The sequence below is a fragment of the Bufo bufo genome, chromosome 2, assembly GCF_905171765.1.
Source record: "Bufo bufo chromosome 2, aBufBuf1.1, whole genome shotgun sequence".
NCBI lineage: Eukaryota > Metazoa > Chordata > Amphibia > Anura > Bufonidae > Bufo > Bufo bufo.
In genome coordinates, this window is record NC_053390.1 from 639,851,320 (window position 1) to 639,878,819 (window position 27,500).

Sequence of the window (27,500 nt, forward strand, 5' to 3'; positions counted from 1 at the left end):
TTTAGCTTTTTCTGAATGGTTACCATGGCTGCCAGGACGCTAAAGTCCTGGCAGCCATGGTAAAGTGTAGCGGGGAGCGGGGGAGCAGTATACTTACCGTCCGTGCGGCTCCCCGGGCGCTCCAGAGTGACGTCAGGGCGCCCCAAGCGCATGGATCACGTGATCGCATTGGACACGTCATCCATGCGCATGGGGCGCTCTGACGTCATTCTGTAGCGCCCCGGGAGCCGCACGGACTGTAAGTATACCGCTCCCCGCTCCTACTATGGCAACCAGGACTTTAATAGCGTCCTGGGTGCCATAGTAACACTGAAAGCATTTTGAAGACGGTTTCCGTCTTCAAATGCTTTCAGTACACTTGCGTTTTTTCCGGATCCGGAGTGTAATTCCGGCAAGTGGAGTACACGCCGGATCCGGACAACGCAAGTGTGAAAGAGCCTAAGCCTTTTTGTAAACCCTTAGAGGACCTTGCAATTTTCTGTTTTTGCATTTACGATGTTCACTCCCGTCTTCCCAGTGCCTTAAGTTTTTTATTTTCCGTTCACCTTTTTCCATAGATTTTTTTTTAAAGTACTTTCTAATGAAACTATTTATTATTGCATAATATTTATTGAGGAACAATTTCCAAATAGGGTGAATTGTAGAGTTGAGCGGAACCCTGATGTTCGGGTTCGACAAGTTCAGGCCGAACTTCACAAAAAAGATCGAGTTCGGGACCGAGCAAATGACCCGAACTTGACCCCGAACCCCATTGAATTCAATGGGGACCAGAACTTTTGAGCACTAAAATGGCTGTAAAAATGTCATAGAAAGGGCTAGAGGGGCTGCAAATGGCATCAAAATGTGGTTAAGAGCATGGCAAGTGCTCTGCAAACAAATGTGGATAGGGAAATGACTTTAAATAACATAAAATACGTAAAAATAAAAAATTATAATCTTGATCTAGGAGGACGAGGTCCATATGGAGTAGGAGGTTGAGGAGATGGTGGATGTGGCGGTGTAGGTGGAAGCGCGGTGGAGGAGGTAGCCTACACTGCTTTTTGGTTTTAAATTTATTTTAAAATTTTTTTAATTAGGGTACACCCCCAAAACATTGGGAAAATATAACCTGTGATAAACCCCTCCAGTCGTGCTAAACACACGTTCAGACAATACACTAGCTGCAGGGCAGGCCAGCACCTCCAAGGCGTAAAAAGGCAAGATCAGGCCATGTGCCCAATTTGGAGACCCATCAGTCAGTTCATGTAGGCGTGTGCACATATACTGCCCAACCATGTCGCACGTCACCGTGAATTTCACCCGAGAATGTAACAGACAAATTAGTGAAATTTGTTTACCTGTCTACTAGGTATAGCAGTGGTATATCACACCCAAAAATCAGTGAATTTCACCCAAATATGTAACAGACAAATTAGTAAAATGTTACCTGTCTACTAGGTAGAGCAGGGGTACATCACACCCAAAAATTGGTGAATTTCACCCAAATATGAAACAGACAAATTTGTGATTTTTTTTTATCTGTCTACTAGGTAGAGCAGTGATATATCGCACCCAAAAATTGGTGAATTTCACCCGAAAATGTAACAGACATTAAATTTGTGAAATGACATAAAATAAAATACGCAGAAAAAAATAATAATTTTGATTTATGAGGTGGATGTCCTTATGGAGTAGGAGTTTGAGGAGGCGGTGGACATAGCGGTGTAGGTGGAAGCGGCGGTGGAGGAGGACGAGGTAGCCAACACTGGTTTTTGTTATTTTATTATTTTTTTATTAGGGTACACTCCAAAAGAGTGTAAAATATCCAAAATGCAAGAATGAGCAATTGCTAATCACACGTTCAGATAATACACTGGATGCAGGGCAGGCCAGCACCTCCAAGGCGTAAATGGCAAACTCAGGCCATGTGCTTAATTTGGAGACCCAGAAGTTGAAGGAGGCAGACCCGTCATTCAGTACATGTAGGCGTGTGCAAGACGTTCCATATCAGCTGGTTGTTGTGGCGTGCTGACGCTTTTTCACATTTCGGACATGCTAACCCTGCCTTCTGAGGTGCTGGCGGTGCCCCAGCTGTGTTGGCGACCTCGTCCTACTCCTCTGCCTTCGCCTTGTGCTTCCACTGTGCCCCCGCTGTCAGGTGGGAATGCCACCAGCAGCGCGTCTACCAGCGTGTGCTTGTACTCGTGCATCTTACCATCACGCTCCAGTGAGGGAATTAAGGATGGTACGTTGTCCTTGTAACGAGGATCCAGCAGCGTGGCCACCCAGTAATCAGCACGTTAGAATGTGGGCAACTCGGCAGTCGTTGCGGAGACACTGCAGCATGTAATCGTTCATGTATGCCAGGCTGCCCAGAGGCAACGAAAAGCTGTCCTCTGTGGAAGGTGTATCCTCTGTGTCCTCTGTATCACTCCAGCCACGCGCCAGTAATGGCCATGAGCTGGTCTGGGTGCCACCCTGCTGTGAACATAGTTCCTCCTCCATCTCCTCCTCCACATCCTCCAGAACTGTGCCCTGGCTGGACAATTGTGTACCTGGCATTTGTGGGTGCAGGAACCCACCCTCGAAGCCACTTGTGAATTACTGGACGGAAACCCTATAAAATGATCCCTCTTCCTCCTCCTCCTCCTCCTGTGCCACATCCTCTTCCATCATCGCCAGCAGCGTTTTTTCAAGGAGGCATAGAAGAGAGATAGTAACGCTGAGAACAGCGTTATCGGCACTGGCCATGTTGGTGGAGTACTCGAAACAGCGCAACAAGGAACACAGGTTTTGCATGGAGCCCCATTATTGGTGGTGAAGTGGTTCGTTCCAGCCAGAGCGACTCATCCGTGCGTGCTGCAGCTGAAACTCAACTATCGCCTGCTGCTGCTCGCACAGTCTGGACAGCATGTGCAAGGTGGAGTTCTATCTTGTGGCCACGTCGCATATGAGACGGTGAGCGGGAAGGCCGAAGTTATGCTGCAGCGCTGACAGGCAAGAAGCAGCAGAGTGAGAACGTTCGAAAGCTCGCACAGACGGCCCGAACTTTATGCAGCAGCTCTGACATATCGGGGTTAATTTTATGGAATCTCTGCACTACCAAATTCAGCACATGCACCAGGCAAGGGATGTGCGTCAAACTGGCTAGTCCCAGAGCTGCTATGTGATTCGCCCATTATCACACACCACCAGGCCGGGCTTGGGGCTCACTGGCACAAACCTCTCATTGGTCTGTTGTTCAAGGCCCGTCCACAGCTCCTGCAAGGTGTGAGTTTGTCCCCCAAACAGATAAGTTTTAAAAACTGCCTGCTGTCGTTTACCCCTGGTGTGCTGAGAGTGGTGGTGAAGGTGTTACGCTGACCAGATGAGGAGCCGGTAGAGATGATGAAGTGGGAGTAGGGGAGGAAGCAACAATAGGCAAACTGAAGCGCGCCTGCAATCCTCGGTGGTGAAAGGACATGCGCCAAACTGCTATCTGCCTCAGGCCCAGTTGCCACTGCATTTACCCAGTGTGCTGTTATGGAGCTATAACGTCCCTGACCGTGCTTACTTGTTCAAATATCCGTAGTGAGGTGCACCTTGCCACAGATGGCGTTGCGCAGTGCACACCTGATTTTGTCCCCTAGCTTGGTTGTGCAGGGAAGGGATGGCATGCTGGGCACGCACGTACTTTGGGACAGCCACCGCCATAAGGCTTTTAAAAACTCTCCGTCTCCACCAGACGGAATAGCAGCATTTCAAAGGCCAGTAATTTTGAAATGCTGGCATTCAAGGCCAGGGATCGCGAGTGGGTAGGGGGGTACTTTCCTCTTCCGCTCCAGTGTTAGGGAGATGGAGAGCTGAACGCTTTCGTGGGACATTGTAGAGAAACTTGGTGACCCAGATGGTGGTGTTGCTGGCAGATCCTCTGTTTGCGGGGTGGCAGGTGGCACTGTCACTCCAGAGGTGGATGAAGAGGCCGAGACTGCAGCAGAAGAGGAAGCAGGAGGAACCAGAGACCTTATCTTGGTTTTTGAGGTGTCTACTCCACTGCAGCTCGTGCTTTGCTACTTAGATGCCTGGTCATGCTGGTTGTGCTCAGGTTGAGAACGTTTATGCCTCGCATCAAGGCTCTGATTGCACAGCATGCAAACCACTTCGTGTCTTGTCGTCAGCACATTTGTCTGAAGAACTGCCACGCCAGGGAACTCCTTGGTGCTGGCTTTGGTGTGCTCAGTCCCTTGCTGCGGTGGGCAGTAGCAGGCGTACTGTCTAGGGGGACAGCCGCTCCGCTTAGGCACCCTGCTCCCTCTCCTGCTGTGGCTGGTGGCTCAAGTGCGACCACCGCCTCTTCCTCTGAAATACACAGGTCACTCGCATGACCTTAATTCCATGTGGGGTCGAGGACCCCATCGTCCTCCACATTATCTTCCACCCAGTCTTCACCCCTTCCCTCCTTGTCGGTCTGCACACTTTCGAAAGCCCCAGCAGTTGGCACCTGTGTTCTGTCATCATCCGAGACCTGCTGCGATGGTCTTCCCATTTGCCCATCTTGAAACATAAGTGGTTGGGCATCGGTGCACTCAATCTCTTCCACTTCTGGGGCAGGGCTAGGTGGATGGCCGTGGGAAACCCTGCTAACAGAGTCATCAAAAAGCAGAAGAGACTGCTGCATGACTTTGGGCTCAGACTGCTTGGCTGATTTGCAAGGGGGTGAGGAGAAAGACTGATGGACATCGGCTACAGGTGCCAACTCTGATATTTCAGGAGGAGACTAGGTGGGAGACAATGTAAAGGAACTGGAGGCACTGTCAGCAACCCAATCTACTATCGCTTGTACTTGTTCTGGCCTCACCATTCGTAGAGCCGCATTAGGCCCGACCAAATACCGTTGAAGGTTCTGTCGCCTATTCGCACCTGAGGAAGGTGCTTCACTTGTGCGTGTAGCTGGCACAGATCGACCACGACCTTTCCCTGCACCAGCAGCACCACAACTGGGGTTACATCCCTTATTTGACGACCTCCTCATATTTCTTAAATTTAGGAAGTTGCCCAAAATGGGTGTTTTTTTAATAACATAATAATTCACCAGTATCTAATGTGTGTATCTCACACTGACTGATGCAACAAAGGCTGCAAATTTTGTTTTTTGCCAAAAATTTGTATTTTTTTAATAACAGAATAGAACACCAGTATCTAATGCATGTATCTTACACTGACAGATGCTGCAAAGGCTGCAAATTTTGTTTTTTGTCCAAAATTTGTGTTTTTTTTAACCCAGAAAATTATTATAGTATTTCAAGCTTGTCTTTCACACTGACAAATGCTGCAATGGCACCAGATGTAGGATATTGCCAAAAATGGGAGTTTTATTAGTCCCAGGAATATTAATGCAGTATTTCCAAGCTTTGTATGTCCACACTGACAAATGCTACATCAAGGCACCTAGATGAGGGATATTGCCAACAATTTGTGTTTTTTTAAACAGAGATTATTATTGCAATATTTCAAGCTTTGATTTGAATGTCACAAAAGCACATATGCTGTGCTGGTGCACTTGAGCATGCATAAAATGTGTGTGCAGCCACCTCTAACCTAACAAACAACGGAGGGTAAAGGTTTATTTTTCTGTGTCACTGGGCTCAGGGCAGGGTAAAAAGATTGTGCACTGCACCCAAACTCAAAACTATATCTAGGTAGATCGCTGGAGTTAGCAAGCACTTCTGATTAAAGATTTAGGTAGGCAAGGGCTGTATGGGCTCTAAGGGCACAGAGTTAAACTGCTTGTTGATTGGCTGCTCTGCAGCCTTTCAAAAAGCAACCATAAAATAGCCGAACACCGAACCCAAACTTTTACTGAAAAGCGCCATGGCAAATTCTTTCAGCCACATCTCGTATCTACAGAGACACGTTAGATTTCTCAATTTTTCCATCAACCTCTCCATCCAGGTTTCCCCACAGTGTCATCCTGCTGCCACTCCCAATACTGTGCCCGTTGTGCTCCCCAATTCCCCAGGTACTATACTGTTGAAAAAATAGTGACCCTAATAGACATAATTGGGGTCATTTATCAAACTGGATTTCCAAAGGAGCTGTCAAAAATGAATGATGGAACTGTCACGAGGGTATCAAGAGCCACGTCTGACTCCGTTATACCCGGGGTCAGGAAGTCGCAGCGGGTGGCTGCGCGCTCTATATCTAAAGATCACGTTGTTTCTCAGTGATTGTTTTCTGTGTTTGCCTTGCTATCTTTTGTCTCTCTCAGGGAATCCGTTAGCTTCTCCTCCTCAGCTGTTTCTTGTCTGCCACTCCCTACCTCCTTATATTCTCCCCTCACACTTCTCTAGTTGCCAGTTATAGAGCTTCCTGCCTGGACATCTATACTGACCCACTGGAGTGGTTAATCCTGGTTGTCGTTCCTGAGTGCTACCCTCCGAGACCCTGTTGGGCTTATTGTTGTCTCCTGTTGTCGCCCACCTGGGAATATATGTTGAGTCTGTGTTGTCTGTCCTCCCCTTGGTGTTTTCCCTTAGAGTTAGTGGTGTGGACTAGTGTTCCCATCGCCCTGTTCACTACCTAGGGCTCAGCTCAGGGAAAGCCAGGGCTTTAGGCACGTGATCGGCGTACGGGTGAGGAACCCGTCTAGGGACGTCAGGGCAGCCAGGTGCCAGCCGCCAGGTGAGTCAGGGGTCACCATCTTCCCTCTCACTTGGGCAGGGCCTTCCTCGTTCCCTCCCTCTGTGTCACGTATGTGATAGCCACGCCGACCGTGATAGGAACTTGATTTGCTGCTAGGGGCAACTTAGCCAGTTCTACTTTACACCAGTTTTATAAATTACCCCAAATGTCCCTATAGTGTCCACAGCAGCTATACTGTTCCCTAGAGTAACACCTTATATTGTGCTCCAGGCAGTAATCCTTGTATAGTGTCCCCAAAAATAATAGAATTGCACCTACAGTGCTTTCCCAATAGCAACACTCCCATATAGTAATTTCCCCCACACTGAACCCACATAGTAATCCCCGCACAGTAATTTCTCCCCGCACAGTAATTTCCCCCAAACTGCCCCCATATAGTAGTTTGCCCCCACACAGTAATTTCCCCCACATAGTAATTTGCCCCACACTGCCCCCACATAGTAATTTCCACCACACTGCCCCCACACAGTAATTTCCCCCACACTGCCCCCACACAGTAGTTTCCCCCACATAGTAACATAGTATATAAGGCCGAAAAAAGACATTTGTCCATCCAGTTAGGCCTGTTATCCTGCAAGTTAATCCAGAGGAAGGCAAACAAAAACCTGTGAGGTAAAAGCCAATTTTCCCTTCCCAACTCCAATCAGGCAATCAGAATAACTCCCTAGATCAACGACCCCTCTCTAGTAGTTATAGCCTGTAATTTTATTACACTCCAGAAATTCATCCAAGCCCCTCTTGAATTCTTTTATTGTACTCACCATCACAATCTCCTCAGGCAAAGAGTTCCATAGTCTCACTGCTCTTACCGTGAAGAATCCTTTTCTATGTTTGTGTACAAACCTTCTTTTCTCCAGATGCAGAGGGTGTCCCCTCGTCACAGTCCCGGGGATAAATAGATGATGGGAAAGATCTCTGTACTGTCCCCTGATATATTTATACATAGTTATTAGATCTCCCCCTCAGTCATCTTTTTTCTAATGTGAATAACCCTAATGTTGATAATCTTTCAGGGTACTGTAGGTGCCCCATTCCAGTTATTACTTTAGTTGCCCTCCTCTGAACCCTCTCCAGCTCTGCTATGTCTGCCTTGTTCACAGGAGCCCAGAACTGTACACAGTACTCCATGTGTGGTCTGACTAGTGATTTGTAAAGTGGTAGGACTATGTTCTCATCACGGGCATCTATGCCCCTTTTGATGCAACCCATTATCTTACTGGCCTTGGCAGCAGTTGCCTGACACTGGTTTTTACTGCTTAGTTTGCTGTTTATTAAAATTCCTAGGTCCTTTTTCATGTCAGTGTTACCAAGTGTTTTACCATTTAGTATGTATGGGTGATTTGAATTATTCCTTCCCATGTGCGTAACCTTACATTTGTCAATGTTAAACCTCATTTGCCACTTCTCTGCCCAAGCCTCTAATCTATGCAGATCCATCTGTAGCTGTATATTGTCCTCTTCAGGATTAATTACTTTACACAGTTTAGTGTCATCTGCAAAAATTAATATTTTACTGTGCAAGCCTTCTATAATTTATCCCACACTGCCCCCACACAGTAGTTTCCCCCACACTGCCCCACATAGTAATTTACCCTACACTGCCCCCACATAGTAATTTCCCACACACTGCCCCCACATAGTAATTTCCCCCACACTGCCCCCACATAGTAATTTCCCCCACACTGACCCACACAGTAATTTCCCACACACTGCAGTTTCCCCCACACTGCCCCCACATAGTAATTTGCCCCCACATACACTGAGCAAAAATATAAATGCAACACTTTTGCTCAGTGTAGTAGTCCCTCCAATAATAATTTGGTCATATACAGCCCCCACATAGTAATCCTTCCATAATAATTTTCTCCTATATAGTAGTTAGCTCCCATACAGGAAGCCCAATATAATAATTTCCCCCGTATGTACTCAATGTCTCTCACTATTATTTCCTCCTGTGTGACCCCACATCCACATGTCCCCCAAAGTAGGCACATGAAAAAAAATAAAAGAATAATTAAAAGCTAAATACTGACTTACTATGTCCGGGGCTAGGCGCTTTCCCTCACAGAGGGAAGGCCGGAATGAGGGACAGGGCGGCCGCACACGTCACAGTGCTGCAATCCCCCCCAGCACAGGCCTGCGCGATGGACGTCCATCACGCCGCCTGCAGCGTTGATTTCACTACCGCATAGGCTTGAGGCCTACTAGGACTAAAGCCTTTGGGGGTGATCGGCGGCGGGGCGGCAGGGAACTATGTGCTTCCATGCCCCGCCGCAGTATGTGGGCGTTCGGGTTGGCGTTGGGCCTCCCAGTGGTGCCGGGCCCGGGGAACGCCCCTATTGTAATCCTCACTTGCGAGCGGGCACAATCTTCAAAGTGGTGACTTCTGACATACATGTCCCTTTTTTATGTTGGCCCATTTATATACATGTATAGGCTAATCATGTCCCCCCCTTAGGCACTTCTTCTCAGACTAAATAAATGTAATTGTTTTTATCAAAGCTAAGACCCCCCGTGCTACTTATCAGTTTCATTTGCACTCCTTTGTACTTTTTCCAGCTCCCGGGCATCCATGGGGTCATTGTATGTCATATCCTCACTTTTCCAATGCATTCAAAACTGTGCTGCATAAAAGGCTAGCACATAAAATGATAACACTTGTACTGAGAGATAACGTATGTAAATGTAAAGTAACTGGCTCCATAAGAAAATACAGAGAGTGGTATTGATGATACATACTCAGATTGTGTCTAGCTGTCCGAATATGTAATATAATATACGCTAATGATCTTACAGAGGGAGTGTAAATAGGTTTTGACCAAGTGGTAAAGTTTCTCTGTCCTCAATAATGGGTTAAGCACACAAGTCCCATGTTGCCCCAAAAATGTATTTTCCTCATCAACCCTTTCTGACAAAAATGTTATATTGTGCCAAGAAGACAAATTATGAAAATTGGTTAGTCAAACATGAACCAACCATATTATAATACATTATTCTTATGCTCCCCTACAAAATGGCTCCATCCACATAAAAACTTCTCCCTTTGTGTGGACTGTTTTTGACTCACCACTTAACCCATAAACATTGCAAATTTTTATATGACATGGGTTCTCATGAGACCAGAAACACTGTCAATAAAGAACTAATTTTTTATACTAACGATTTCTTGCACTACTCCGTAGGTAAGACTGTAAGACTGCACTTGTCACCTATCTGTTCTTTTTTAAACGTGAGATCCGTCTGTCAGTATGCCTTTCACATTGATTAATTAAATGAATTAATTAAAGTCGATTTGCATTAAAAAAATTCCCGAACCAGAGTTCAGGAAATGTTTTTTTATAGTACAAATTAATTTATGAATTATTGCGCAAAGTCTCGCGAGACTTCGCAAAGCAATAACTTTGGCTCATCGGAGCCAATACATTCTAATACTGTACAGAGGTCCTGCTCTGTACAGTATTAGAACAAAGTTTTATGCGAATCGACTTTGGATGTTTCATCCGAAGTCGATTCGCTCATCCCTAGCCCTAACGTCAGAAAACTGATATTAAAAAGTATTTTAAAATTCATAGACTTTTTAAATGCCATTTGTGCAAACATTTTTCTTAAATAACATTTTTTTATGCTGCCCTCTCCACTTTCTGAAAACTGGGAGTGGAGTCAGTGGGATGATCGGCCCTAGCAGATTTATCATCATTTATGCTAGTTTTCTGGCGCAATATATGCCGTAGGCTCATTGCTGCACGCACGACATCAGTGGCGTGCGCCTATTCTCAGTTAGATATTCCTAAGTTCTCTGTTATTTGCTGCACACCCAGTGTGAGGGGGTAATATTCAGCGGGCAACAGTGGACTTTAGGGATTTGCTCCTGATGAACCAACAATCAGTTGGATTAGAGAAAACGCGTCGAGCAATACATTTCTGTAGTCACTTATGCAGACTGACTCTTGCCGATATTTTGGAGCCTAGTGGTTCATTCCTGTGTAGAAAGTTACCAGTCTAGGGTTGTTCCATCCTTACAGTGTAACCTGACACTATATCTTGTGCATGTTCTCCTAGCAATAAGGAGATTTGACACACTATATGCTGTTGTTCATTCAGGTACACTGATTATTGGATGTCCATTATCCCTATTTGCTGGTAGAGGAATTACACCAACACAGTACACTCCTTAGAATTAGGAGTTTCAAGTGGTAGGAGTGTTTTCAGGGGATCAGCATCATCAGTCTGAGATATCCTATTCACCCTATCAAGCCAATTTTGTGGAGACTTTTAATATAAAAAAATAAAAAAAATATAACCTGTTTTTAGCGTACTTTATATAGGCAGTAAATATATATTTTGGATTAGTACGTCAACATCACCAATTAAACCTAGTTAATTAAACACCTGTGGGGTCAAAATTCTCACTATGCCCCTTGGTAAATTCAGTGAATTATTTGGCTTCTAAAATAGGTAATGGTTTTTTAGTTTTTTTGATTTCACCCTCAGAGCCTCTACAGTTGTCGGTCAGTGCTGTATAAAACACAAAAGTAGGCTTCAAATGCACATAGAGCTCTTTCTATTCTGAAAAATGCAGTGTGCTTAAACACTGTATGTCCATATAGCGAGTATTAGAGATGGCCTTGCGGTTCGCCCGGTGGTCGTTTCGCGGTGAACTTTGCGCATTCGCGATTCGCTGAACATGCGAACATATGGCGATGTCCACTGGCGCCTTATTCTTTTGCATTGCGCCAAACTTTAACCAATGACACATCCATCAGGTGGGACAGGACAGCCAATTGAAATGTTTAAGCACATGGACACAACCCCACCTTATAAAAAAAAACCGATCTGGCAGCCATTTAACATTCTGTGTTTTGCCAGTGTAGGGAGAGGTTGCTTTGTGGAGCAGGGACAGGCTGTTATGGACACTAAACTCTAGCTAATAGGGCCACAAAAGTCCTTTTAAGGACTGGAATAGGTGTGCTATCGAAAGGTGTGATATCTGAGGGGCGTAATTATACTAATAATGTACTTTTAAACATATAGTGCATTTGTATTGTGCAGCAGTTGTGTGCGTTTCTGCTGCAATATCGCAGCAATATAGAGGGACAAACGCTATTGAAACAACTAATTGCAACTGTTGTTATATTTCTGTTGCCCCCCAAAAAAAAATTATTGAGTGCTGTGATATACCTTCTTCCACAAAATACTAATTGTGGGCTCCAATATTTCTGTTGCCCCCCCAAAAAAGGGTGGTGTGATATAACTGTTATGGCCCAAAAAAAATAATTGAGGGGTGTGAAATACCTGCTTCCCCAAAATACAGATTAAGGGGTTTGATATACCTGCTTCTACCAAATATTGATTGAAAGCTGCGAGATACCTGCTTCCACAAAATACTGATTTAATATACCTGCTTCCACAAAATACTGATTGAGGCCTGCAATATACCTGATTCCACAAAATATTAATTAAGGCCTTGCAATATAACTGCTATCACAAAATACTGATTAAGGGGTTTGATATGCCTGCTTCCACCAAATATTGATTGAGGGGTGCGATATATCTGCTTTCAAAAAATACTGATTGAGGGGTTGGATATACCTGTTTCCACCAAATATTGATTGAGGCCTGCAATATACCTGCTTCCACACAATACTGATTAAGGGGTTCGATATACCTGCTTCCACAAAATATTGATTGAGGGGTGCGATATATCTGCTTTCAAAAAATACTGATTGAGGGGTTGGATATACCTGTTTCCACCAAATATTGATTGAGGCCTGCAATATACCTGCTTCCACACAATACTGATTAAGGGGTTCGATATACCTGCTTCCACAAAATATTGATTGAGGGGTGCGATATATCTGCTTCCACAAAATACTGATTAAGAGGTTTGATTTACCTGCTTCCACAAAATACTGATTGAGGGATACGATATACCTGCTTCCACAAAATACTGAATAAGGGGTTCGATATACCTGTTTCTACAAAATATTGATTGAGGCCTACGATATAACTTCTTTCACAAAATACAGATCAAGAGGTTCGATATACCTGTTTCCACCAAATATTGATTGAGGGGTGCTTTATACCTGCTTCCATAAAATACTAATAAAGGGGTTTGAAATAAGTGTTTCCACAAAATACAGATTAACAGCTACGATATACAGTACCTGCTTCGACAAAATACTGATTAAGGGGTTTGATATACATACTTCTGCAAAATACTGATTGAGAGCTACGATATACAATACCTGCTTCCACAAAATACTGATTAAGGGTTTTGATATACCTGCTTCCACAAAATACTGATTAAGGGGTTCGATATACCTGTTTCCACCAAATATTGATTGAGGCCTAAGATATATCTGCTTTCACAAAATACTGATAAAGGGGTTCGATATATCTGTTTCTACCAAATATTGATTGAGGCCTGCAATATACCTACTTCCACAAAATACTGATTGAGGTCTGTGATATACCTGCTTCCACAAAATACTGATTGAGGTGTGTGATATACCTGATTCCACAAAATACTGATTAAGAGGTTTGATATACCTGCTTCCACCAAATATTTATTAAGGCCTTGCAATATAACTGCTATCACAAAATACTGATTAAGGGGTTTGATATGCCTGCTTCCACCAAATATTGATTAACCTCTTCCGGACACAGGGCGTACAGGCGGGCGGTGATCAGAACCCGGTGCCTTGCTCAAATCATTGAGCAGGCACCTGGGGCAAATGCGCCGGGGGGTCCTGTGACCCCCCCCCCCCCCCATGTAGGCGATCGCAGCAAACCGCAGGTCAATTCAGACCTGCGGTTTGCTGCATTTCCGGGTTATTCGGGTCTCTGAGGACCCAATAACCCAGAACAGGATGGTGATGGGTGGTGTGTTTTTACCCCACCAATCACCATCCTTAGATCCTGAGTGGTGATGGTGACATCACCTCTCAGGATCGCCTCTGATTGGTAGGTGGGCGGGCGGGAGATTCAAATGTTCCCCTCTCCTCGGGCTCCGGACACAAAAGGAGGAGGAGAGGAGCGCTATGCACGTGTGGATCTGAGCCAGCATCACCCCATCTATGCCTCAGCACCCATCCTTGCCCCCAGGACCCGATCTGTGCCCCAGCATCCCCATCTGATCAGCAGGTAATTAGGGAAAGTTTAGGGAAAGGTTGGGCTAGGCAGGGATAATAAAGGGAAAGTTAGTGTGAAAAAAAGTTTTATTGCATCACCCTAAGTAGGGTGTCTGGGGTCCACAGCACAGCTGTGTGACCCTAGACCCCCCAGGGGTGCTGCTGCTTGCCCCCCTGCCCCACCTCCCCCCACAACTTTTTTGAGGCGCAGGCATTTTTTTTTTTTTTTGTGCGTACGCTGACTGTGGCCGGCACTCTTAGCGTCCGGCCACTGTTAGCGCATCGCACACCCACCGCTGATCAACTTCGGTAACGGTCCTCAAGCCCGATTGTATCGTCGACTACTATCGTTATATGGGAGGAGTTGATCTCTCTGATCAAGTCCTCAAGCCATATAAGGCCATGCGCAAAACCCAGGCATGGTACAAAAAAGTTGCGGTCTACTTGGTGCAGGTTGCATTGTACAACTCTTTTGTGCTGTCCCGGAGCGCTGGCAACACAGGGACATTCCTTCAGTTCTATGAGCCAGTCCTCAAGGCCCTGATCTTTTCGGACCGGGAAAGAGCAGGCCGGAGTACCTCGGGAACTGGAGGCGCCCGGATCGTCCCTGGCCAACACTTTCCAGGTGTGTTCCCCCAAACTGGAAAGAAGGGACAACCCCAAAAAAGTGCAGAGTGTGTCGCAGGAGGGGGATACGGAAGGGACACCACTACTCAGTGCGACACGTGCCCTGATCATACGGGCCTCTGCATTGACGGTTGCTTCAGGGAGTACCACACTTCCATGGAGTACTAAATTTATATCCCAATTTAGCCACTGACAATCGGATAAAAATCTGGTTCTCAGACTTGAGACACCCAAAAAAATTGTAAAAACTAAAATAATAAAAAAAAGTATACAAATTAGGTATCGCCGCGTCGATAATAATCTCCTCTATAAAAATAACCCCCTGACCTACCCCACAGATTAACACGGTCCCAAAAAAAAGAACTTTTTTTGTCACCATACATAACAAAAAGTTTAATAGCAAGCGATAAAAAAGTAATATAGCCCCCAAAATAGTGCCAATAAAACCGTCCTCCCATCCCGCCAAAAATTAGCCCCTACATAAGATAATCGGCTAAAAATCTAAAAAAAAAAGACTCTTAGGGCCAGATTTATCATTACTCTGACAGCTCACTCCACTTTCACATATGGCTAAAGTCAGTTTTAGCCAAGTCAGATTTATGATCGGCCCTTTAAGGCTGTAATAAATGTGGTTTGACTGTAGCAGTTTATCCGTCAGTAAGCAGCTTTACAAAAGTCGCACATCTTTTCAAAAAAGTCGCACGTTTTTATGAAAAAGTCGCATGTTCTATTAAAAAGTCTCATAAGATAAGCATGGTCCTCACTGGAGTGAAATTGCGACTTTTTTGCGACTTTTTTGCGACTTTTTAAATAGTCCCAATAGTAAACCTGTCTAGAGATTCATTTACATAAGAAAACACGCCCACTTTCAGAAAACTGGCGAGCATAGTGCAGAGCAGAAAAAAGTCGCAAATTTGTGCGCAGTTTTAGCGTTTGGGACTTTTTTGGGGGACTTTTTCACTCCATTATTCTGACCTGAGCTAATGATAAATCTGGCCCTTAGACTTTAGACAGGGATCAGCAACCTTAGGCACTCCAGCTGTGGTGAAACTATGACTCCCAGCATGCACACTTGCTTAGCTATTTTCAGGACTCCCATAAAAGTGAATGGAGCATGCTGGGAGTCGTAGTTTCAACACATCTGGAGTGCCGAAGGTTGCTGACTGCTGCTTTAGAGAAACAAAAAAGAATTTTTGTATCAAAAGGATAATATAGTCTAAAACCTAAATAATGTATCGCCGTGTCCGTAAGAATCTCCTCTATAAAAGTACCCCATGACCTAAACCCCCAGATTAACACGGTCAAAAAAAAAAAAAAAACGGTGCCAAAACAGCAATTTTTGGCACTTTCCATTTCAATCCGTTTTTTTCCTGTAACAAAGCAAGGGTTAACAACCTAACAAAACTTTATATTTATTACCCTGATACTGCAGTTTACATAAACGCCACATTTGTGGTCGTAAACTGCTGTATCACTAAAAGGCAGGGTGCAAAAGGAAAGGACGAACATGGTTTCTGGAAGGCCGATTTTGATGGCATTTTGAAGCCCCCCTGATGAACCCCTAGAGTAGAAAATCCCTAAAAGTGACCCCATCTAAGAAACTACACCCCTCAAGGTATTCAAAACTGATTTTACAAACTTTATTAACCCCTTAGGTGTTCCTCAACAGTTAATGGCAAATTCAGATGAAATTTCAGAATTGAAATTTTTGGTAACCTTACCTAAATCATATGTACCCTAAAAATAGTCTTAACAAAACCGCCACCTTATCCCGTAGTTTCCAAAATGGGGTCACTTTTAGGGAGTTTCTACTCTAGGGGTGCATCAGGGGGGCTTCAAATGGGACATGGTGTAAATAGACCAGTCCAGCAAAATCTGCCTTCCAAAAACCATATGGCGCACCTTTCCCTCTACGCCCTACTGTGTGCCCGTACAGTATATTACGGCCACATATGGGGTGTTTCTGTAACGGCAGTCAGGGCAATAAAGATACAGTCTTGTTTGGCTGTTAACCCTTTCATCCCCTTTTGCCAATATCTCTTGTGCAACACCTGAAGGGTTAACAAAGTTCATAATATCAGTTTTGAATACCTTGAGGGGTGTAGTTTCTTAGATGGGGTCACTTTTATGGAGTTTCTACTCTAGGGGGGCATCATGGGGGCTTCAAATGGGACATGGTGTAAATAAACCAGTCCAGCAAAAACTGCCTTCCAAAAACCATATGGCGCACCTTTCCCTCTACGCCCTACTGTGTGCCCGTACAGTAGTTTACGGCATATATGGGGTGTTTCTGCAAACCACAGAATCGGGGCAATAAATATTGAGTTTTGTTTGGCTATTAACCCTTGCTTTGTTACTGGAAAAAATGGATTAAAATGAAAAATTTGCCCAAAAAACTAAATTCTGAAATTTTATCTCTATTTGCCTTTAACTCTTGTGGAACACCTAAAGGGTTAATAATGTTTGTAAAATCAGTTTTGAATAGCTTGAGAGGTGTAGTTTCTAGAATGTCATTTTTGGGTGGTTTTTATTATGTAAGCCTCGCAAAGTGACTTCAGACCTGAACTGGTCCCTAAAATTAGGTTTTTTGAAAATTTCAGAAAAATTTCAAGATTTGCCTCCAAACTTCTAAGCCTTGTAAGGGCTCTTTCACACCTGCGTTCTTTTCTTCCGGCATAGAGTTCCGTCGTCGGGGCTCTATGCCGGAAGAATCCTGATCAGTTTTATCCTAATGCATTCTGAATGGAGAGAAATCCGTTCAGGATGCATCAGGATGTCTTCAGTTCTGGAACGGAACATTTTTTGGCCGGAGAAAATACCGCAGCATGCTGCGCTTTTTGCTCCGGCCAAAAATCCTGAAGACTTGCCGCAAGGCCGGATCCGGAATTAATGCCCATTGAAAGGCATTGATCCGGATCCGGCCTTAAGCTAAACGTCGTTTCGGCGCATTGCCGGAACCGACATTTAGCTTTTTCAGAGTGGTTACCATGGCTGCCGGGACGCTAAAGTCCTGGCAGCCATGGTAAAGTGTAGCGGGGAGCGGGGGAGCAGCATACTTACCGTCCGTGCGGCTCCCCGGGCGCTCCAGAGTGATGTTAGGGCGCCCCAAGCGCATGGATCACGTGATCACATGGATCACGTCATCCATGCGCATGGGGCGCTCTGACGTCATTCTGTAGCGCCCCGGGAGCCGCACGGACTGTAAGTATACTGCTCCCCCGCTCCCCGCTCCTACTATGGCAACCAGGACTTTAATAGCGTCCTGGGTGCCATAGTAACACTGAAAGCATTTTGAAGACGCCTCCGTCTTCAAATGCTTTCAGTACACTTGCGTTTTTCCGGATCCGGCGGGCACCTCCGGCAACGGAAGTGCACGCCGGATCCCAACAACGCAAGTGTGATAGAGGCCTAACATCCCCAAAATATAAAATATTCCCAAAATGATCCAAACATGAAGTAGACATATGGAAAATATAAAGTAACTATTTTTGTAGGTATTACTATGTATTATAGACACTGTTTTCCATTTTTTACCAATTGGGCACCTTTGGTCTTTATTGTTTTTTCTATGTATTATAGAAGTAGAGAGATTGAAACTTGGAAATTAGCAATTTTTTACAAATTTTTGGTAAATTTGCTATTTTTTATAAATAAAAAATATATTTTTTTTACGTCATTTTACCAGTGTCATGAAGTACAATATGTGATAAAAAAAACTATCTCAGAATGGCCTGATTAAGTCAAAACATTCTAAAGTTATCAGCACTTAAAGTGACACTGGTCAGATTTGCAAAAAATGGCCTGGTCCTTAAGGGGAAATGAGGCTGTGTCCTTAAGGGCTGCGATATAACTACTTCCTCAAAAAACTGATTTAAGGGGTTTGATATTCCAGCTTCAACCAAATATTGATTGAGGGGCGCGATATACCTACTTCCACAAAATACTGATTGAGGGGTTTGATATATCTACTTCCACAATATATTGATTGAGGAATGCGATATACCTGCTTCCACAAAATAATGATACAGGTTTTGATATACATGCTTCCACAAAATACTTATTTAAGGCGTGCTTCCACAAAATACTGATTAAGAGGTTCAATATACCTGTTTCCACCAAATATTGATTAAGGCCTGCAATATACCTGCTTCCACACAATACTGATTAAGGGGTTCGATATACCTGCTTCCACAAAATATTGATTGAGTGGTTTGATATACCTGCTTCCACAAAATATTGATTGAGGAGTGCGATATACCTGCTTCCACAAAATAATGATACAGGTTTTGATATACATGCTTCCACAAAATACTGATTGAGGGCTGCGATATACCTGCTTCCACAAAATGTTAATTGAGAGGATCGATATACCTGTTTCCACCAAATATTGATAGAGGCCTGCAATATACCTGCTTCCACACAATACTGATTAAGGGGTTCGATATACCTGCTTCCACAAAATATTGATTAAGGGGTTTGATATAGCTGCTTCCACAAAATACTGATTAAGGTATTTGATATGCCTGCTTTTACCAAATATTGATTAAGGGCTGCGATACACCTACTTCCACAAAAAACTGATTAAGGGGTTCGATATTCCTGTTTCCATCAATAATTGATAGAGGGGTCCGATATACCTGCTTACACAAAATACTGATTAAGTGGTTTAAAATACCTGCTTCTACCAAATATTGATTGAGGAGTGCGATATACCTGCTGCCACAAAATACTGATTAAGGGGTTTGATATAGCTGCTTCCACAAAATACTGATTGAGGGCTGCGATATATCTGCTTCAACAAAATACTGATTAAGGGGTTTTATATACCTGTTTCTACCAAATATTGATTGAGCTGTGCTTTATACCTGCTTCCATAATATAGTGATTAAGGGGTTTGAAATACCTACTTCCACAAAATACTGATTGAGGCCTGCGATATTCCTTCATCTAAAAAATACAGATTAAGGGGTTCGATATACCCGTTTTCACCAAATATTGATTGAGGCCTGCAATATACCTGCTTCCACAAAATAATGATTAAATGTTTCAATATATCTGTTAATACAAAATATTGATTGAGGCCTGCGATATACCTGCTTCCACAAAATACTGAGTAAGGGGTTTAATATACCTGTTTCTACCAAATATTGATTGAGAGGTGCGATGCATCTGCTTCCACAAAATACTGATTAAGGGGTTTGATATACCTGCTTCCACCAAATATAGATTGAGTCATTTGATATACCTGCTTCTGCAAATTACTGATTAAGGTATTCAATATACCAATTTCCACCAAATATTAATTAAGGCCTGCAATATACCTGCTTCTGCAAAATATTGATTAAGGGTTTAGATATACCTGTTTCCACAAAATACTGATTGAGGTCTGTGATATACCTGCTTCCACAAAATACTGATTAAGGGGTTTGATATACCTGCTTCCACAAAATTCTGATTGAGGCCTGCGATATGCATGATTCCACAAAATACTGATTAAGGGTTTTTATATACCTGCTTCCACCAAATATTAATTAAGGGCTGCGATATACCTGCTTCCACAAAATACTGATTACGAGGTTCGATATACAAGTTTTCACCAAATATTGATTGAGGCCTGCAATATATCTGCTTCAACAAAATACAGATTAAGGGGTTCGATATATCTGCTTCCACAAAATAGTGATTAAGGGGTTTGAAATAACTGCTTCTACCAAATATTGATTGAGGGCTGCGAGATACCTGCTTCCACAAAATTCTTATTAAGGGGTTTGAAAGATCTGCTTTTCCCAAATATTGATTAAGGGCTGCAATATACCTGCTTCCACATAATACTGATTAAGGGGTTTGATATACCTGCTTCCACCAAATATTTATTAATGCCCTGCAATATAATTGCTACCAAAAAATACTGATTAAGGGGTTCGATATTCCTGTTTCCATCAATAATTAATAGAGGGGTCCGATATACCTGCTTACACAAAATACTGATTAAGTGGTTTAAAATACCTGCTTCCACCAAATATTGATTGAGAAGTGCGATATACCTGCTGCCACAAAATACTGATTAAGGGGTTTGATATAGCTGCTTCCACAAAATACTGATTGAGGGCTGCGATATACCTGCTTCAACAAAATACTGATTAAGGGGTTTTATATACCTGTTTCTAACAAATATTTATTGAGTGGTGCTTTATACCTGCTTCCATAATATAGTGATTAAGGGGTTTGAAATACCTACTTCCACAAAATACTGATTGAGGCCTTCGATATTCCTTCATCTAAAAAATACAGATTAAGGGGTTCGATATACCTGTTTTCACCAAATATTGATTGAGGCCTGCGATATACCTGCTTCCACAAAATACTGAGTAAGGGGTTTAATATACCTGCTTCCACCAAATATAGATTGAGTCATTTGATATACCTGCTTCCGCAAATTACTGATTAAGGTGTTCAATACACCAATTTCCACCAAATATTAATTAAGGCCTGCAATATACCTGCTTCTGCAAAATATTGATTAAGGGTTTAGATATACCTGTTTCCACAAAATACTGATTGAGGTTTGTGATATACCTGCTTCCACAAAATACTGATTAAGGGGTTTGATATACCTGCTTTCACAAAATTCTGATTGAGGCCTGCGATATGCATGATTCCACAAAATACTGATTAAGGGTTTTTATATACCTGCTTCCACCAAATATTAATTAAGGGCTGCGATATACCTGCTTCCACAAAATACTGATTACGAGGTTCGATATACAAGTTTTCACCAAATATTGATTGAGGCCTGCAATATATCTGCTTCAACAAAATACAGATTAGGGGGTTCTATATATCTGCTTCCACAAAATAGTGATTAAGGGGTTTGAAATAACTGCTTCTACCAAATATTGATTGAGGGCTGCGAGATACCTGCTTCCACAAAATACTTATTAAGGGGTTTGAAAGATCTGCTTTTCCCAAATATTGATTAAGGGCTGCAATATACCTGCTTCCACATAATACTGATTAAGGGGTTTGATATACCTGCTTCCACCAAATATTTATTAATGCCCTGCAATATAATTGCTACCAAAAAATACTGATTAATGGGTTCGATATTCTTGTTTCCAGCAGTTATTGATTGAGGGGTGCGATATATCTGCTTCTACAAAATACTTAGTAAGGGGTTTGAGATACCTGCTTCCACCAATTATTTATTAATGCCCTGCAATATAATTGCTACCAAAAAATACTGATTAAGGGGTTCGATATTCCTGTTTCCATCAATAATTGATAGAGGGGTCCGATATACCTGCTTACACAAAATACTGATTAAGTGGTATAAAATACCTGCTTCCACCAAATATTGATTGAGGAGTGCGATATACCTGCTGCCACAAAATACTGATTAAGGGGTTTGATATAGCTGCTTCCACAAAATACTGATTGAGGGCTGCGATATACCTGCTTCAACAAAATACTGATTAAGGGGTTTTATATACCTGTTTCTACCAAATATTGATTGAGCTGTGCTTTATACCTGCTTCCATAATATAGTGATTAAGGGGTTTAAAATACCTACTTCCACAAAATACTGATTGAGGCCTTCGATATTCCTTCATCTAAAAAATACAGATTAAGGGGATCGATATACCCGTTTTCACCAAATATTGATTGAGGCCTGCGATATACCTGCTTCCACAAAATACTGAGTAAGGGGTTTGATATACCTGCTTCCACCAAATATAGATTGAGTCATTTGATATACCTGCTTCCGCAAATTACTGATTAACCGCCTCCAGACCGCCTAACGCAGGATCGTGTTCCGGAGGCAGCAGCCCTGCGCAGAGTCACGCATATACGCGTCATCTCGCGAGACGTGAGATTTCCTGTGAATGCGCGCACACAGGCGCGCGCGTTCACAGGATCGGAAGGTAAGCGAGTGTATCTCCAGCCTGCCAGCGGCGATCGTTCGCTGGCAGGCTGGAGATGCGATTTTTTTAACCCCTAACAGGTATATTAGACACTGTTTTGATAATAGCGTCTAATATACCTGCTACCTGGTCCTCTGGTGGTCCCTTTTGTTTGGATCGACCACCAGAGGACACAGGCAGCTCAGTAATAAGTAGCACCAAACACCACTACACTACACCCCCCTGTCACTTATTAACCCCTGATCACCCCTGATCACCCCTGATCACCCCATATAGACTCCCTGATCACCCCCCTGTCATTTATCACACCCTTGTAAGGCTCCATTCAGACGTCCGTATTTTTTTACGGATCCACGGATACATGGATCGGATCCGCAAAAAACATAGATGTCTGAATGGAGCCTTACAGGAGGGTGATCACCCCATATAGACTCCCTGATCACCCCCCTGTCATTGATCTCCCCCCTGTAAGGCTCCATTCAAACGTCCGTATTTTTTTACAAATTCACGGATACATGGATCGGAGCCGCAAAACACATACGGACATCTGAATGGAGCCTTATAGGGGGGTGATCACCCTGTAAGGTATTCCGTGAGGGGCATATTGAGTCCATGAAAGATTTAAATTTTTGTCCCAAGTTAGCGGAAAGGGAGACTTTGTGAGAAAAAAACAATCTCCGCTAGCTTGTGCCAAAAAATATAAATTTTGATGAACTCGCCATGCCCCTCATTGAATACCTTGGGGTGTCTTCTTTCCAAAATGGGGTCACATGTGGGGTATTTATACTGCCCTGGCATTTTAGGGACCCTAAAGCGTGAGAAGAAGTCTGGGATCCAAATGCCCTCATAAAAGGAATGTGGGCCCCTTTGCGCATCTAGGCTGCAAAAAAGTGTACCACACTATTTCTCTCACCCAGCATGGGCATATGTAAAATTACACCCCAAAAAACATTGCCCAACTTCTCCTGAGTACGGCAATACCACATGTGTGACACTTTTTTGCAGCCTAGGTGGGCAAATGGGCCCACATTCCAAAGAGCACCTTTAGGATTTCACTGGCCATTTTTTACAGATTTTGATTTCAAACTACTTCCCACACATTAGGGCCCCTAGAATGCCAGGGCAGTATAACTACCCCACAAGTGACCCCATTTTGGAAAGAAGACACCCCAAGGTATTTCGTGATGGGCCTAGTGAGTTCATGGAAGTTTTTATTTTTTGTCACAAGCTAGTGGAATATGAGACTTTGTAAGAAAAAAAAAAATCATTTTCAGCTAACTTGTGACAAAAAATAAAAAGTTCTATGAACTCACTATGCCCATCAGCGAATACCTTAGGGTGTCTACTTTCCGAAATGGGGTCATTTGTGGGGTGTTTGTACTGTCTGGCCATTGTAGAACCTCAGGAAACATGACAGGTGCTCAGAAAGTCAGAGCTGCTTCAAAAAGCGGAAATTCACATTTTTGTACCATAGTTTGTAAACGCTATAACTTTTACCCAAACCATTTTTTTTTTTACCCAAACATTTTTTTTTTTATCAAATACATGTAGAACAATAAATTTAGAGAAAAATTTATATATGGATGTCATTTTTTTTGCAAAATTTTACAACTGAAAGTGAAAAATGACATTTTTTTGCAAAAAAATTGTTAAATTTCGATTACTAACAAAAAAAATAAAAATGTCAGCAGTAATTAAATACCACCAAATGAAATCTCTATTAGTGTGAAGAAAAGGAGGTAAAATTCATTTGGGTGGTAAGTTGCATGACCGAGTAATAAACGGTGAAAGTAGTGTAGTGCAGAAGTGTAAAAAGTGGCCTGGTCATTAAGGGTTTTTAAGCTAGGGGGGCTGAAGTGGTTAAGGTATTCAATATACCAATTTCTACAAAATATTAATTAAGGCCTGCAATATACCTGCTTCTGCAAAATATTGATTAAGGGTTTTTATATACCTGCTTCCACCAAATATTAATTAAGGGCTGTGATATACCTGCTTCCACAAAATACTGATTAGGAGGTTTGATATACAAGTTTTCACCAAATATTGATTGAGGCCTGCAATATATCTGCTTCAACAAAATACAGATTAGGGGGTTCGATGTATCTGCTTCCACAAAATAGTGATTAAGGGGTTTGAAATAACTGCTTCTACCAAATATTGATTGAGGGCTGCGAGATACCTGCTTCCACAAAATTCTTATTAAGGGGTTTGAAAGATCTGCTTTTCCCAAATATTGATTAAGGGCTGCAATATACCTGCTTCCACATAATACTGATTAAGGGGTTTGATATACCTGCTTCCACCAAATATTTATTAATGCCCTGCAATATAATTGCTACCAAAAAATACTGATTAAGGGGTTCGATATTCCTGTTTCCACCAGTTAATGATTGAGGGGTGCGATATACCTGCTTCTACAAAATACTTATTAAGGGGTTTGAGATACCTGCTTCCACCAAATATTGATTGAGGAGTGCGATATACCTGCTTCCACCAAATATTGATTGATGAGTGCGATATACCTGCTTCCACAAAATACTGATAAGGGTTTTGATATACCTGCTCCCACAAAATACTGATTGAGGCCTGCTATATACCTGCTTCCACAAAATACTGATTAAGAGGTTCGATATACCTGTTTCCACCAAATATTAATTGTGGTCTGCGATATACCTGTTTCCACAAAATACTGATTAAGGGGTTTGACATAGATGCTTCTACAAAATACTGATTGAGGGCTAGGATATAACATGCTACAACAAAATACTGATTAAGGGGTTCGATATACCTAGTCCTACCAAATATTGATTGAGGGGTGCTTTGTACCTGCTTTCATAAAATACTGATTAAGGGGTTTGAAATACATGCTTCCACAAAATACTGATTGAGGCCTGCGATATTCCTTCTTCCACAAAATACTGAATAAGGGGTTCGATATACCTGTTTCTACAAAATATTGATTGAGGCCTACGATATAACTTCTTCTACAAATCCCGATCAAGGGGTTCCATATACCTGTTTCCACCAAATATTCATTGAGGGCTGTGCTATACCTGCTTCCACAAAATACTGATTAAGGAGTTTAATATGCCTGTTTCTACTAAATATTGATTGAGGACTACAATATACCTGATTTCACAAATTACTGATTAAGGGGTTTGATATTGCTGCTTCCACAAAATTCTGATTGAGGGCTACGATATACCTGCTTCAACAAAATACTGTTTAAGGGGTTCGATATACCTGTTTCTACTAAATATTGAGTGAGGCCTGCGATATAACTGTTTCCACAAAATACTGATTAAGGTCTACGATATTCCTGCTTACACAAAATACTGATTAAGGGGTTTGATATACCTGTTTCAACCAAATCTTGATTGAGGGGTGCTTTATACCTGCTTCCATAAAATACTTATTATGGGGTTTAAAATACGTGCTTCCACAAAAAAATTATTGAGGCCTGCGATATTCCTGCTTCCACAAAATACTGAATAAGGGGTTTGATATACCTGTTTTTACAAAATATTGATTGAGGCCTACGATATAACTTCTTCCACAAAATACAGATTAAGTGGTTCGATACTGTGATATACTGTATATGCTGGCGTATAAGACTACTTTCTAACACTAAAAATTATTTTCAAAAGTCGGGGGTCGTCTTATACGCCGGGTATACTCAGATCCGATGGTATATTCTAACCCCCAGGCGTTCCCATGGTGACGGGGACACTTGCCTGGGGGTTAGAATATACAGGGCCCCGCCGCTCACAGGAGTATACATTTATTAACTGTAATCTGTAACTTTAACTTTAAATGAGCGCTCATGTCTTTACTAGGGTACCTTACTCTCAGCTCCGCTAACAGGCAGTGCGGGCGGCGCTCACTCACTGATGTCACGTGCCTGCTCCTCCCACTAGGTGGCGCAGGCACGTGACGTCAGTGAGTGAGCGCCGCCCGCACTGCCTATTACCAGAGCTGAGAGTAAGGTACCCTAGCAAAGACATAAGCGCTCAGTTAAAGTTACAGATTACAGTTAATAAATGTATACTCCTCTGAGCGTCGGGGAGGGGGATCTGTGGATGGCACTGTCATGGGGGGGGGATCTGTGGATGGCACTGTTTAGGGGGGGATCTGTGGATGGCACTATTTGGAGGGGGATCTGTGGATGGCACTGTTATGGGGAGAGGGATCTGTGGATGACACTGTCATGGGGTGGATCTGTGGATGACACATATAGCATAAGATGCTATATAGTGTCATCCACTGATCCCCCTCCCCATAGCAGTGTCATCCACTGATCCCCCTCCCCATAGCAGTGTCATCCACTGATCCCCCTCCCCATAGCAGTGTCATCCACTGATCCCCCTCCCCATAGCAGTGTCATCCACTGATCCCCCTCCCCATAGCAGTGCCATCCACAGATCCCAGTCAGTTCCCTGGACTGGAGAAGATAGTCTTGAAGACAGGGAGGGCTGGGCATTCAGGGGTAGTCTTATACGGCGAGTATAGCCCAAACCCTATATTTTAAATGGAAAAGTTGGGGGTCATCTTATACGCCCAGTCGTCTTATATGCCGGCATCCTGCTTCCATCAAATATTTATTGAGGGTTTTGATATACCTGCTTCCACATAATACTGATTAAGGGGTTCGATATACCTGTTTCTACAAAATATTGATTGAGGACTACAATATACCTAATTTCACAAATTACTGATTAAGGGATTTGATATTGCTGCTTCCAAAAAATACTGATTGAGGGCTATGATATACCTGCTTCAAAGAAATACTGATTAAGGGGTTTGATATAACCTGTTGCTACCAAATATTGAGTGAGGCCTGCGATATAACTGTTTCCACAAAATACTGATTGAGGTCTACGTTATTCCTGCTTCCACAAAATACTGATTAAGGGGTTCAATATACCTATTTCTACAAAATATTGATTAAGGCCTACAACATAACTTCTTCCACAAAATACAGATTAAGGGGTTTGATCTACCTGTTTCCACCAAATATTGATTGAGGGGTGCGATATACCTGCTTCCACAAAATACTGATTACGGGGTTAGATATACCTGCTTCCACAAAATACTGATTGAGAGCTATGATATACAGTACCGGCTTCCACAAAATACTGATAAAGGGGTTTGATATACA